Genomic DNA, 13,556 nt, shown 5'->3' with positions numbered 1-13,556 from the left:
ACGTGGCAGGAACAATGAGTAGAGTACACCAGTTTCACTAGGCCACCCAAATTTCATCCTTCTAGGATGAAGCATTCGTTTCCAGAAACCCTTTGCATTTTTAGGATTCACTTTGTTTTCCCCTACAGGGATACACACATTTGGAACTGTAAATCAAACCACGTTTGTGGTAGCTGCTTGAAACTTGAAATTCTCAGTTGGTACTCAGTGTGCTGTCTATGCTTTGTTCCCCGTTGAAGTCGCCCTAAGAAGAGGCAAGGGATATACATTCTCCTTTTCAAGCATTTGCGTAGCTACCACAGAACTCCGAGTTCACTGGCATCTCACCCAATACTTTTTCACCTGATCATGTTCATTCTTGGCAGTAAAGATGAGGACACCAGTGGCACATGGCAGCCCAAATTTCGTTTTGCTAGGTTAAAGGGTTCCTTTGCAGGAACCCTTTGAATTTTGAGGTTTCGCTTCATTTTTCCCTACAGGCATACATGCATTTGGATCTCTAAATCAAACACAGTTTGTGCTAGCTGCTTGAAACTTTACTTCCTCCATTAGTTCTCAGTGCCTTCTCCATGCTTTGTTCCCTGTTGAAACAGCCTGAAGCAGAGGCAAGTAATATACAGTTTCAATTGCATGCATTTGCATACCTTCCACTGAACTTGAATTATACTGGAATCGCCGCAAATATCTTTTCCATTGAACTTGTTGATACTTGGGAGCAAAAACGAGTATACCAGTTCTTCAAAGGTGAAGCATTCGTTTGCATGAACACTTTGAATTTTTAGGTTTCACTTCGTTTTCTCTTATATGTATACATGCATTTGGATCTCTAAATCGAACACGGTTTGTGCTCACTGCTTGAAACTTGACTCCCTCAAGTAGTTCTCCTTGCAATCGTGATGCTTTGTTCCCTCTTGAAAGAGCCCTAAGAAGAGACACCAAAAATACACTGTCATTTGAAAGCGTTTGCTGAGCTTCCAACAAAACTCCGAGTTTATGGAATCTCAGCCAATATTGTTTTTCCTCCCAATCCTGTGAACCTTTAGCATGGAAGATAAGTATACGAGTTGCACATGGCTGCCCAAGTTTCGTCCTTCTAGGTTGACGCATTCATTTGAAGGAACAGTTTGAATTTTTAGGTTTCACTTCTTTTTACCCTATAGGGATATAGGCATTTGAAACTCTAAGTCGAACACGGTTTGTGTTAGCTGCTTGAAACTTGACTCACTCAATTGTTACTCAGTGAAATCTATATGCTTTGTTGCCTGTAGAAGTAAGTATAAGCAGAGGCAAGGAAAATACACTTTCCTTTGAAAGAGTTTGAACAGCTTCCACAGAACTACGAGTTTTCTGGAATTTCAGCAAATAATTTTTCACCTGAACTTGTTGAAACTTAGCAGTAAGTATGGGAATATCAGTTTCACTTGGCTGTCCAAATTTTGGTGTTTTAGGTTGAACATTCGTTTACAGGTGCACTTTGAAATTTTAGATTTCACTACATTTTCACCTAGAGGGATACATGCATTTGGAAATCTAAACAAAACACGGCTTGTGCTAGCACTTTGAAACATGACTCACTCGCTTTGTTCTCAATGTGCTCTCTATGCCTTGTTCTGTGTTGAGGTGCCCTTAAGTAGAGGCAAGAAAAATACACTTTCATTTGAAAGCGTTTGTACAACGTCTACACTATGCCGAGGTTATTGGAATCTCAGGAAATATTTTTTACCCAAAGTTGTTGAATCTTGGCGGGACAGATGAGGATACTAGTTGCACTTGGCTGCCCAAAATTTGTTCTTCTAGGATGAAGCGTTCCTGTGCAGGAACACCTTGAATTTTGAGGTTTCACTTCATTTTCCTTTATAGGAATACATGCATTTGGATCTCTAAATCAAACACAGTTTGTGCTAGCTGCTTGAAACTTTACTCCCTCAATTATTTATCAGTGCACTCTCCATGCTTTGTTCCCTGTTGAAATAGCCCTAAGCAGAGGCAAGTAATATACAATTTCATTTGCATGCATTTGCATACCTTCCACAGAACTCGAATTTTACTGGAATCACAGCAAATATATTTTCAATTGAACTTGTTGATAATTGGGATCAAAAACGAGTATACCAGTTCTTCAAAGTTGAAGCATTCGTTTGCCTGAACACTTTGAATTTTTAGGTTACACTTCCTTTTCTCTTATATGTATACATGCATTTGGATCTCTAAATCAAACACGGTTTGTGCTCGCTGCTTGAAACTTGACTCCCTCAATTAGTTCTCATTGCAATCTCAATGCTTTGTTGCCTGTTGAAATAGACGTAAGAAGAGACACCAAAAATACACTGTCCTTTGAAAGCGTTTGCTGAGCTTCCAACAAAACTCCGAGTTTACTGGAATCTCAGCAAATATGTTTTCACCCGATCTTGTTTCTACTTGGCAGGAAAGACAATTAGAGAAGTTGAACATGGCTGCCCCAATTTTGTCTTTCTACGTGGAATCGTTCGTTTGCAGGAACACTTTGAATTTTGAAGTTTCACTTGGTTTCCCCCTATACGGATACATGGATATGGAATTCCAAATGAAACATGGTTTGTGCCAGCTGGTTGAAACTTGACTTACTCAATTAGTTCTCAATCTGCTCTCTTTGCTTTCTTCCCTGTTGATGTAGCCCTAAGCAGAGGTCAGAAAAATACACTTTCATTTGAAAGCGTTTGCAGAGTTTCGGCAAAACACCAAGTTTACTGGAATCTCAGCCAATATTGTTTTTCCACCCAATCCTGTGAACCTTTGGCATGGAAGATAAGTATACGAGTTGCACATGGCTGCCCAAGTTTCGTCCTTCAAGGTTGACGCATTCATTTGAAGGAACAGTTTGAATTTTTAGGTTTCACTTCTTTTTACCCTATAGGGATATAGGCATTTGAAACTCTAAATCGAACACGGTTTGTGTTAGCTGCTTGAATCTTGACTCACTTAATGAAGCCTCAGGTTGCTCTCTAGGATTTGTTCCCTGTAGAAAGAGTCCTATGCAGAGGCAAGGAAAAGAGGTTATTCTGTAAGCGTTTGCTAAGCTTCCAAAGAATTCTGAATATACTGTAATTTCAGCAACTATTTTTCAACCGATCTTGTTGATTGATACTTGGCAGGAAAGACGAGTATATCACTTGCACTTGGCTGCCAAAGTTTGTTCTTCTATGTTGAAGAGTTCATTTAGGGGAACACTTTGAATTTTTAGGTTTCAGTTTCTTTTCCTCTATAGGTGTGAATGCATTTGGAAACCTAAATCAAACACGGTTTGTGCTAGCTGCTTAAAACTTGACTCACTTAATTAATACTCAATGCATTCTCTACGCTTTGTTCCCTGTTGAAGTAGCACTATGCGGAGGCAAGGAAAATACACTTTTCATTGAAAGTGTTTGGAGAGCTTCCACAGAATTCTGAGTTTACTGGAATACCAGAAAGTAATTTATCACCTGATATTGTTGACATTTGGCAAGAACAATGAGTAGAGTACACCAGTTTCACTAGGCCACCCAAATTTCATCCTTCTAGGTTGAAGCATTCGTTTCCAGAAACCCTTTGCGTTTCTAGGATTCACTTTGTTTTCCCCTACAGGGATACACACATTTGGAACTGTAAATCAAACCACGTTTGTGGTAGCTGCTTGAAACTTGAAATTCTCAGTTGGTACTCAGTGTGCTGTCTATGCTTTGTTCCCCGATGAAGTCGCCCTAAGAAGAGGCAAGGGATATACATTCTCCTTTTCAAGCATTTGCGTAGCTTCAACAGAACTCCGAGTTTACTGGCATCTCACCCAATACTTTTTCACCTGATCATGTTCATTCTTGGCAGTAAAGATGAGGACACCAGTGGCACATGGCAGCCCAAATTTCGTTTTGCTAGGTTAAAGGGTTCCTTTGCAGGAACCCTTTGAATTTTGAGGTTTCCCTTCATTTTTCCCTACAGGGACACATGCATTTGGATCTCTAAATCAAACACAGTTTGTGCTAGCTGCTTAAAACTTTACTTCCTCCATTAGTTCTCAGTGCCCTCTCCATTCTTTGTTCCCTGTTGAAACAGCCCTAAGCAGAGGCAAGTAATATACAGTATCATTTACATGCATTTGCATACCTTCCACCGAACTCGAATTTTACTGGAATCGCAGCAAATATCTTTTCCATTGAACTTGTTGATACTTGGGAGCAAAGACGAGTATACCAGTTCTTCAAAGGTGAAGCATTCGTTTGCATGAACACTTTGAATGTTTAGGTTTCACTTCGTTTTCTCTTATATGTATACATGCATTTGGCTCTCTAAATCGAACACGGTTTGTGCTCGCTGCTTGAAACTTGACTCCCTCAAGGAGTTCTCCTTGCAATCTCCGTGCTTTGTTCCCTGTTGAAAGAGCCCTAAGTAGAGACCCCACAAATACACTGTCATTTGAAAGCGTTTGCTGAGCTTCCAACAAAACTCCGAGTTTACTGGAATCTCAGCAAATATGTTTTCACCCGATCTTGTTTCTACTTGGCAGGAAAGACAATTAGAGAAGTTGAACATGGCTGCCCCAATTTTGTCTTTCTACGTTGAATCGTTCGTTTGCAGGAACACTTTGAATTTTGAAGTTTCACTTGGTTTCCCCCTATACGGATACATGGATTTGGAATTCCAAATGAAACATGGTTTGTGCTAGCTGGTTGAAACTTGACTTACTCGATTAGTTCTCAATGTGCTCTCTTTGCTTTCTTCCCTGTTGACGTAGCCCTAAGCAGAGGTCAGAAAAATACACTTTCATTTGAAAGCGTTTGCACAGTTTCGGCAAAACACCAAGTTTACTGGAATCTCAGCCAATATTGTTTTTCCACCCAATCCTGTGAACCTTTGGCATGGAAGATACGTATACGAGTTGCACATGGCTGCCCAAGTTTCGTCATTCTAGGTTGATGCATTCATTTGAAGGAACAGTTTGAATTTTTAGGTTTCACTTCTTTTTACCCTATAGGGATATAGGCATTTGAAACTCTAAATCGAACACGGTTTGTGTTAGCTGCTTGAATCTTGACTCACTTAATGAAGCCTCAGGGTGCTCTCTAGGATTTGTTCCCTGTAGAAGGAGTCCTATGCAGAGGCAAGGAAAAGAGGTTATTCTGTAAGCGTTTGCTAAGCTTCCAAAGAATTCTGAATATACTGTAAATTCAGCAACTATTTTTCAACCGATCGTGTTGATTGATACTTGGCAGGAAAGACGAGTATATCACTTGCACTTGGCTGCCAAAGTTTGTTCTTCTATGTTGAAGAGTTCATTTAGGGGAACACTTTGAATTTTTAGGTTTCAGTTTCTTTTCCCCGATAGGTGTGAATGCATTTGGAAACCTAAATCAAACACGGTTTGTGCTAGCTGCTTAAAACTTGACTCACTTAATTAATACTCAATGCGTTCTCTACGCTTTGTTCCCTGTTGAAGTAGCCCTATGCGGAGGCAAGGAAAATACACTTTTCATTGAAAGTGTTTGCAGAGCTTCCACAGAAATCTGAGTTTACTGGAATCCCAGAAAGTAATTTATCACCTGATATTGTTGACACTTGGCAGGAACAATGAGTAGAGTACACCAGTTTCACTAGGCCACCCAAATTTCATCCTTCTAGGTTGAAGCATTCGTTTCCAGAAACCCTTTGCATTTTTAGGATTCACTTTGTTTTCCCCTACAGGGATACACACATTTGGAACTGTAAATCAAACCACGTTTGTGGTAGCTGCTTGAAACTTGAAATTCTCAGTTGGTACTCAGTGTGCTGTCTATGCTTTGTTCCCCGATGAAGTCGCCCTAAGAAGAGGCAAGGGATATACATTCTCCTTTTCAAGCATTTGCGTAGCTTCCACAGAACTCCGAGTTTACTGGCATCTCACCCAATACTTTTTCACCTGATCATGTTCATTCTTGGCAGTAAATATGAGGACACCAGTGGCACATGGCAGCCCAAATTTCGTTTTGCTAGGTTAAAGGGTTCCTTTGCAGGAGCATTTGAATTTTGAGGTTTCCCTTCATTTTTCCCTACAGGGATACATGCATTTGGATCTCTAAATCAAACACAGTTTGTGCTAGCTGATGAAACTTTACTTCCTCCATTAGTTCTCAGTGCCCTCTCCATGCTTTGTTCCCTGTTGAAACAGCCCTAAGCAGAGGCAAGTAATATACACTTTCATTTGCATGCATTTGCATACCTTCCACAGAACACGAATTTTACTGGAATCGCAGCAAATATCGTTTCCATTGAACTTGTTGATACTTGGGAGCAAAGACGAGTATACCAGTTCTTCAAAGGTGAAGCATTCATTTGCATGAACACTTTGAATGTTTCGGTTTCACTATGTTTTCTCTTATATGTATACATGCATTTGGATCTCTAAATCAAACACGGTTTGTGCTCGCTGCTTGAAACTTGACCCCCTCAAGGAGTTCTCCTTGCAATCTCTATGCTTTGTTCCCTGTTGAAAGAGCCCTAAGAAGAGACCCCACAAATACACTGTCATTTGAAAGCGTTTGCTGAGCTTCCAACAAAACTCCGAGTTTACTGGAATCTCAGCAAATATGTTTTCACCCGATCTTGTTTCTACTTGGCAGGAAAGACAATTAGAGAAGTTGAACATGGCTGCCCCAATTTTGTCTTTCTACGTTGAATCGTTCGTTTGCAGGAACACTTTGAATTTTGAAGTTTCACTTGGTTTCCCCCTATACGGATACATGGATTTGGAATTCCAAATGAAACATGGTTTGTACTAGCTGGTTGAAACTTGACTTACTCGATTAGTTCTCAATGTGCTCTCTTTGCTTTCTTCCCTGTTGACGTAGCCCTAAGCAGAGGTCAGAAAAATACACTTTCATTTGAAAGCGTTTGCAGAGTTTCGGCAAAACACCAAGTTTACTGGAATCTCAGCCAATATTGTTTTTCCACCCAATCCTGTGAACCTTTGGCATGGAAGATAAGTATACGAGTTGCACATGGCTGCCCAAGTTTCGTCCTTCTATGTTGACGCATTCATTTGAAGGAACAGTTTGAATTTTTAGGTTTCACTTCTTTTTACCCTATAGGGATATAGGCATTTGAAACTCTAAATCGAACACGGTTTGTGTTAGCTGCTTGAATCTTGACTCATTTAATGAAGCCTCAGTGTGCTCTCTAGGATTTGTTCCCTGTAGAAGGAGTCCTATGCAGAGGCAAGGAAAAGAGGTTATTCTGTAAGCGTTTGCTAAGCTTCCAAAGAATTCTGAATATACTGTAATTTCAGCAACTATTTTTCAACCGATCTTGTTGATTGATACTTGGCAGGAAAGACGAGTATATCACTTGCACTTGGCTGCCAAAGTTTGTTCTTCTATGTTGAAGAGTTCATTTAGGGGAACACTTTGAATTTTTAGGTTTCAGTTTCTTTTCCCCTATAGGTGTGAATGCATTTGGAAACCTAAATCAAACACGGTTTGTGCTAGCTGCTTAAAACTTGACTCACTTAATTAATACTCAATGCGTTCTCTACGCTTTGTTCCCTGTTGAAGTAGCCCTATGCGGAGGCAAGGAAAATACACTTTTCATTGAAAGTGTTTGCAGAGCTTCCACAGAATTCTGAGTTTACTGGAATCCCAGAAAGTAATTTATCACCTGATATTGTTGACACTTGGCAGGAACAATGAGTAGAGTACACCAGTTTCACTAGGCCACCCAAATTTCATCCTTCTAGGTTGAAGCATTCGTTTCCAGAAACCCTTTGCATTTTTAGGATTCACTTTGTTTTCCCCTACAGGGATAAACACATTTGGAACTGTAAATCAAACCACGTTTGTGGTAGCTGCTTGAAACTTGAAATTCTCAGTTGGTACTCAGTGTGCTGTCTATGCTTTGTTCACCGATGAAGTCGCCCTAAGAAGAGGCAAGTCATATACATTCTCCTTTCCAAGCATTTTGCGTACCTTCCACAGAACTCCGAGTTTACTGGCATCTCAACCAATACTTTTTCACCAGATCATGTTCATTCTTGGCAGTAAAGATGAGGACACCAGTGGCACATGGCAGCCCAAATTTCGTTTTTCTAGGTTAAAGGGTTCCTTTCCAGGAACCCTTTGAATTTTGAGGTTTCCCTTCATTTTTCCCTACAGGGATACATGCATTTGGATCTCTAAATCAAACACAGTCTGTGCTAGCTGCTTGAAACTTTATTTCCTCCATTAGTTCTCAGTGCCCTCTCCATGCTTTGTTCCCTGTTGAAACAGCCCTAAGCAGAGGCAAGTAATATACACTTTCATTTGCATGCATTTGCATACCTTCCACCGAACATGAATTTTACTGGAATCGCAGCAAATATCTTTTCCATTGAACTTGTTGATACTTGGGAGCAAAGACGAGTATACCAGTTGTTCAAAGGTGAAGCATTCTTTTGCAGGAACACTTTGAATGTTTAGGTTTCACTTCGTTTTCTTTTATATGTATACATGCATTTGGATCTCTAAATCGATCAAGGTTTGTGCTCGCTGCTTGAAACTTGACTCCCTCAAGGAGTTCTCCTTGCAATCTCTATGATTTGTTCCCTGTTGAAAGAGCCCTAAGAAGAGACACCAAAAATACACTGTCATTTGAAAGTGTTTGCTGAGCTTCCAACAAAACTCCGAGTTTACTGGAATCTCAGCAAATATGTTTTCACCCGATCTTGTTTCTACTTGGCAGGAAAGACAATTAGAGAAGTTGAACATGGCTGCCCCAATTTTGTCTTTCTAAGTTGAATCGTTCGTTTGCAGGAACACTTTGAATTTTGAAGTTTCACTTGGTTTCCCCCTATACGGATACATGAATTTGGAATTACAAATGAAACATGGTTTGTGCTAGCTGGTTGAAACTTGACTTACTCAATTAGTTCTCAATGTGCTCTCTTTGCTTTCTTCCCTGTTGACGTAGCCCTAAGCAGAGGTCAGAAAAATACACTTTCATTTGAAAGCGTTTGCAGAGTTTCGGCAAAACACCAAGTTTACTGGAATCTCAGCCAATATTGTTTTTCCACCCAATCCTGTGAACCTTTGGCATGGAAGATAAGTATACGAGTTGCACATGGCTGCCCAAGTTTCGTCCTTCTAGGTTGACGCATTCATTTGAAGGAACAGTTTGAATTTTTAGGTTTCACTTCTTTTTACCCTGTAGGGATATAGGCATTTGAAACTCTAAATCGAACACGGTTTGTGTTAGCTGCTTGAATCTTGACTCACTTAATGAAGCCTCAGGGTGCTCTCTAGGATTTGTTCCCTGTAGAAGGAGTCCTATGCAGAGGCAAGGAAAAGAGGTTATTCTGTAAGCGTTTGCTAAGCTTCCAAAGAATTCTGAATATACTGTAATTTCAGCAACTATATTTCAACCGATCTTGTTGATTGATACTTGGCAGGAAAGACGAGTATATCACTTGCACTTGGCTGCCAAAGTTTGTTCTTCTATGTTGAAGAGTTCATTTAGGGGAACACTTTGAATTTTTAGGTTTCAGTTTCTTTTCCCCTATAGGTGTGAATGCATTTGGAAACCTAAATCAAACACGGTTTGTGCTAGCTGCTTAAAACTTGACTCACTTAATTAATACTCAATGCGTTCTCTACGCTTTGTTCCCTGTTGAAGTAGCCCTATGCGGAGGCAAGGAAAATACACTTTTCATTGAAAGTGTTTGCAGAGCTTCCACAGAAATCTGAGTTTACTGGAATCCCAGAAAGTAATTTATCACCTGATATTGTTGACACTTGGCAGGAACAATGAGTAGAGTACACCAGTTTCACTAGGCCACCCAAATTTCATCCTTCTAGGTTGAAGCATTCGTTTCCAGAAACCGTTTGCATTTTTAGGATTCACTTTGTTTTCCTCTACAGGGATACACACATTTGGAACTGTAAATCAAACCACGTTTGTGGTAGCTGCTTGAAACTTGAAATTCTCAGTTGGTACTCAGTGTGCTGTCTATGCTTTGTTCCCCGATGAAGTCGCCCTAAGAAGAGGCAAGGGATATACATTCTCCTTTTCAAGCATTTGCGTAGCTTCAACAGAACTCCGAGTTTACTGGCATCTCACCCAATACTTTTTCACCTGATCATGTTCATTCTTGGCAGTAAAGATGAGGACACCAGTGGCACATGGCAGCCCAAATTTCGTTTTGCTAGGTTAAAGGGTTCCTTTGCAGGAACCTTTTGAATTTTGAGGTTTCCCTTCATTTTCAATACAGGGATACATGCATTTGGATCTCTATATCAAAACACAGTTTGTGCTAGCTGATGAAACTTTACTTCCTCCATTAGTTCTCACGGCCCTCTCCATGCTTTGTTCCCTGTTGAAACAGCCCTAAGCAGAGGCAAGTAATATACACTTTCATTTGCATGCATTTGCATACCTTCCACTGAACTCGAATTTTACTGGAATCGCAGCAAATATCTTTTCCATTGAACTTGTTGATACTTGGGAGCAAAGACGAGTATACCAGTTCTTTCAAAGGTGAAGCATTCGTTTGCATGAACACTTTGAATGTTTCGGTTTCACTTCGTTTTCTCTTATATGTATACATGCATTTGGATCTCTAAATCGAACACGGTTTGTGCTCGCTGCTTGAAACTTGACTCCCTCAAGGAGTTCTCCTTGCATCTCTGTGCTTTGTTCCCTGTTGAAAGAGCCCTAAGAAGAGACCCCACAAATACACTGTCATTTGAAAGCGTTTGCTGAGCTTCCAAGAAAACTCCGAATTTACTGGAATCTCAGCAAATATGTTTTCACCCGATCTTGTTTCTACTTGGCAGGAAAGACAATGAGAGAAGTTGAACATGGCTTCCCCAATTTTGTCTTTCTACGTGGAATCGTTCGTTTGCAGGAACACTTTGAATTTTGAAGTTTCACTTGTTTTCCTCCTATACGGATACATGGATTTGGAATTCCAAATGAAACATGGTTTGTGCTAGCTGGTTGAAACTTGACTTACTCAATTAGTTCTCAATGTGCTCTCTTTGCTTTCTTCCCTGTTGACGTAGCCCTAAGCAGAGGTCAGAAAAATACACTTTCATTTGAAAGCGTTTGCAGAGTTTCGGCAAAACACCAAGTTTACTGGAATCTCAGCCAATATTGTTTTTCCACCCAATCCTGTGAACCTTTGGCATGGAAGATAAGTATACGAGTTGCACATGGCTGCCCGAGTTTGGTCCTTCTAGGTTGACGCATTCATTTGAAGGAACAGTTTGAATTTTTAGGTTTCACTTCTTTTTACCCTATAGGGATATAGGCATTTGAAACTCTAAATCGAACACGGTTTGTGTTAGCTGCTTGAATCTTGACTCACTTAATGAAGCCTCAGGGTGCTCTCTAGGATTTGTTCCCTGTAGAAGGAGTCCTATGCAGAGGCAAGGAAAAGAGGTTATTCTGTAAGCGTTTGCTTGGCTTCCAAAGAATTCTGAATATACTGTAATTTCAGCAACTATTTTTCAACCGATCGTGTTGATTGATACTTGGCAGGAAAGACGAGTATATCACTTGCACTTGGCTGCCAAAGTTTGTTCTTCTATGTTGAAGAGTTCATTTAGGGGAACACTTTGAATTTTTAGGTTTCAGTTTCTTTTCCCCTATAGGTGTGAATGCATTTGGAAACCTAAATCAAACACGGTTTGTGCTAGCTGCTTAAAACTTGACTCACTTAATTAATACTCAATGCGTTCTCTACGCTTTGTTCCCTGTTGAAGTAGCCCTATGCGGAGGCAAGGAAAATACACTTTTCATTGAAAGTGTTTGCCAGAGCTTCCACAGAAATCTGAGTTTACTGGAATCCCAGAAAGTAATTTATCACCTGATATTGTTGACACTTGGCAGGAACAATGAGTAGAGTACACCAGTTTCACTAGGCCACCCAAATTTCATCCTTGTAGGTTGAAGCATTCGTTTCCAGAAACCCTTTGCATTTTTAGGATTCACTTTGTTTTCCCCTACAGGGATACACACATTTGGAACTGTAAATCAAACCACGTTTGTGGTAGCTGCTTGAAACTTGAAATTCTCAGTTGGTACTCAGTGTGCTGTCTATGCTTTGTTCCCCGATGAAGTGGCCCTAAGAAGAGGCAAGGGATATACATTCTCCTTTTCAAGCATTTGCGTAGCTACCACAGAACTCCGAGTTCACTGGCATCTCACCCAATACTTTTTCACCTGATCATGTTCATTCTTGGCAGTAAAGATGAGGACACCAGTGGCACATGGCAGCCCAAATTTCGTTTTGCTAGGTTAAAGGGTTCCTTTGCAGGAACCCTTTGAATTTTGAGGTTTCCCTTCATTTTTCCCTACAGGGATACATGCATTTGGATCTCTAAATCCAACACAGTTTGTGCTAGCTGATGAAACTTTACTTCCTCCATTAGTTCTCAGGGCCCTCTCCATGCTTTGTTCCCTGTTGAAACAGCCCTAAGCAGAGGCAAGTAATATACACTTTCATTTGCATGCATTTGCATACCTTCCACTGAACTCGAATTTTACAGGAATCGCAGCAAATATCTTTTCCATTGAACTTGTTGATACTTGGGAGCAAAGATGAGTATACCAGTTCTTCAAAGGTGATGCATTCGTTTGCATGAACACTTTGAATGTTTCGGTTTCACTTCGTTTTCTCTTATATGTATACATGCATTTGGATCTCTAAATCGAACACGGTTTGTGCTCGCTGCTTGAAACTTGACTCCCTCAACGAGTTCTCCTTGCAATCTCTATGCTTTGTTCCCTGTTGAAAGAGCCCTAAGAAGAGACCCCACAAATACACTGTCATTTGAAAGCGTTTGCTGAGCTTCCAACAAAACTCCGAGTTTACTGGAATCTCAGCAAATATGTTTTCACCCGATCTTGTTTCTACTTGGCAGGAAAGACAATTAGAGAAGTTGAACATGGCTTCCCCAATTTTGTCTTTCTACGTGGAATCGTTCGTTTGCAGGAACACTTTGAATTTTGAAGTTTCACTTGTTTTCCTCCTATACGGATACATGGATTTGGAATTCCAAATGAAACATGGTTTGTGCTAGCTGGTTGAAACTTGACTTACTCAATTAGTTCTCAATGTGCTCTCTTTGCTTTCTTCCCTGTTGACGTAGCCCTAAGCAGAGGTCAGAAAAATACACTTTCATTTGAAAGCGTTTGCAGAGTTTCGGCAAAACACCAAGTTTACTGGAATCTCAGCCAATATTGTTTTTCCACCCAATCCTGTGAACCTTTGTCATGGAAGATAAGTATACGAGTTGCACATGGCTGCCCGAGTTTAGTCCTTCTAGGTTGACGCATTCATTTGAAGGAACAGTTTGAATTTTTAGGTTTCACTTCTTTTTACCCTATAGGGATATAGGCATTTGAAACTCTAAATCGAACACGGTTTGTGTTAGCTGCTGGAATCTTGACTCACTTAATGAAGCCTCAGGGTGCTCTCTAGTATTTGTTCCCTGTAGAAGGAGTCCTATGCAGAGGCAAGGAAAAGAGGTTATTCTGTAAGCGTTTGCTTAGCTTCCAAAGAATTCTGAATATACTGTAATTTCAGCAACTATTTTTTC

The sequence above is a fragment of the Marmota flaviventris genome, chromosome 18, assembly GCF_047511675.1.
Source record: "Marmota flaviventris isolate mMarFla1 chromosome 18, mMarFla1.hap1, whole genome shotgun sequence".
Taxonomy (NCBI): Eukaryota; Metazoa; Chordata; class Mammalia; order Rodentia; family Sciuridae; genus Marmota; species Marmota flaviventris.
Note: the sequence above shows the minus strand (reverse complement) of the source record.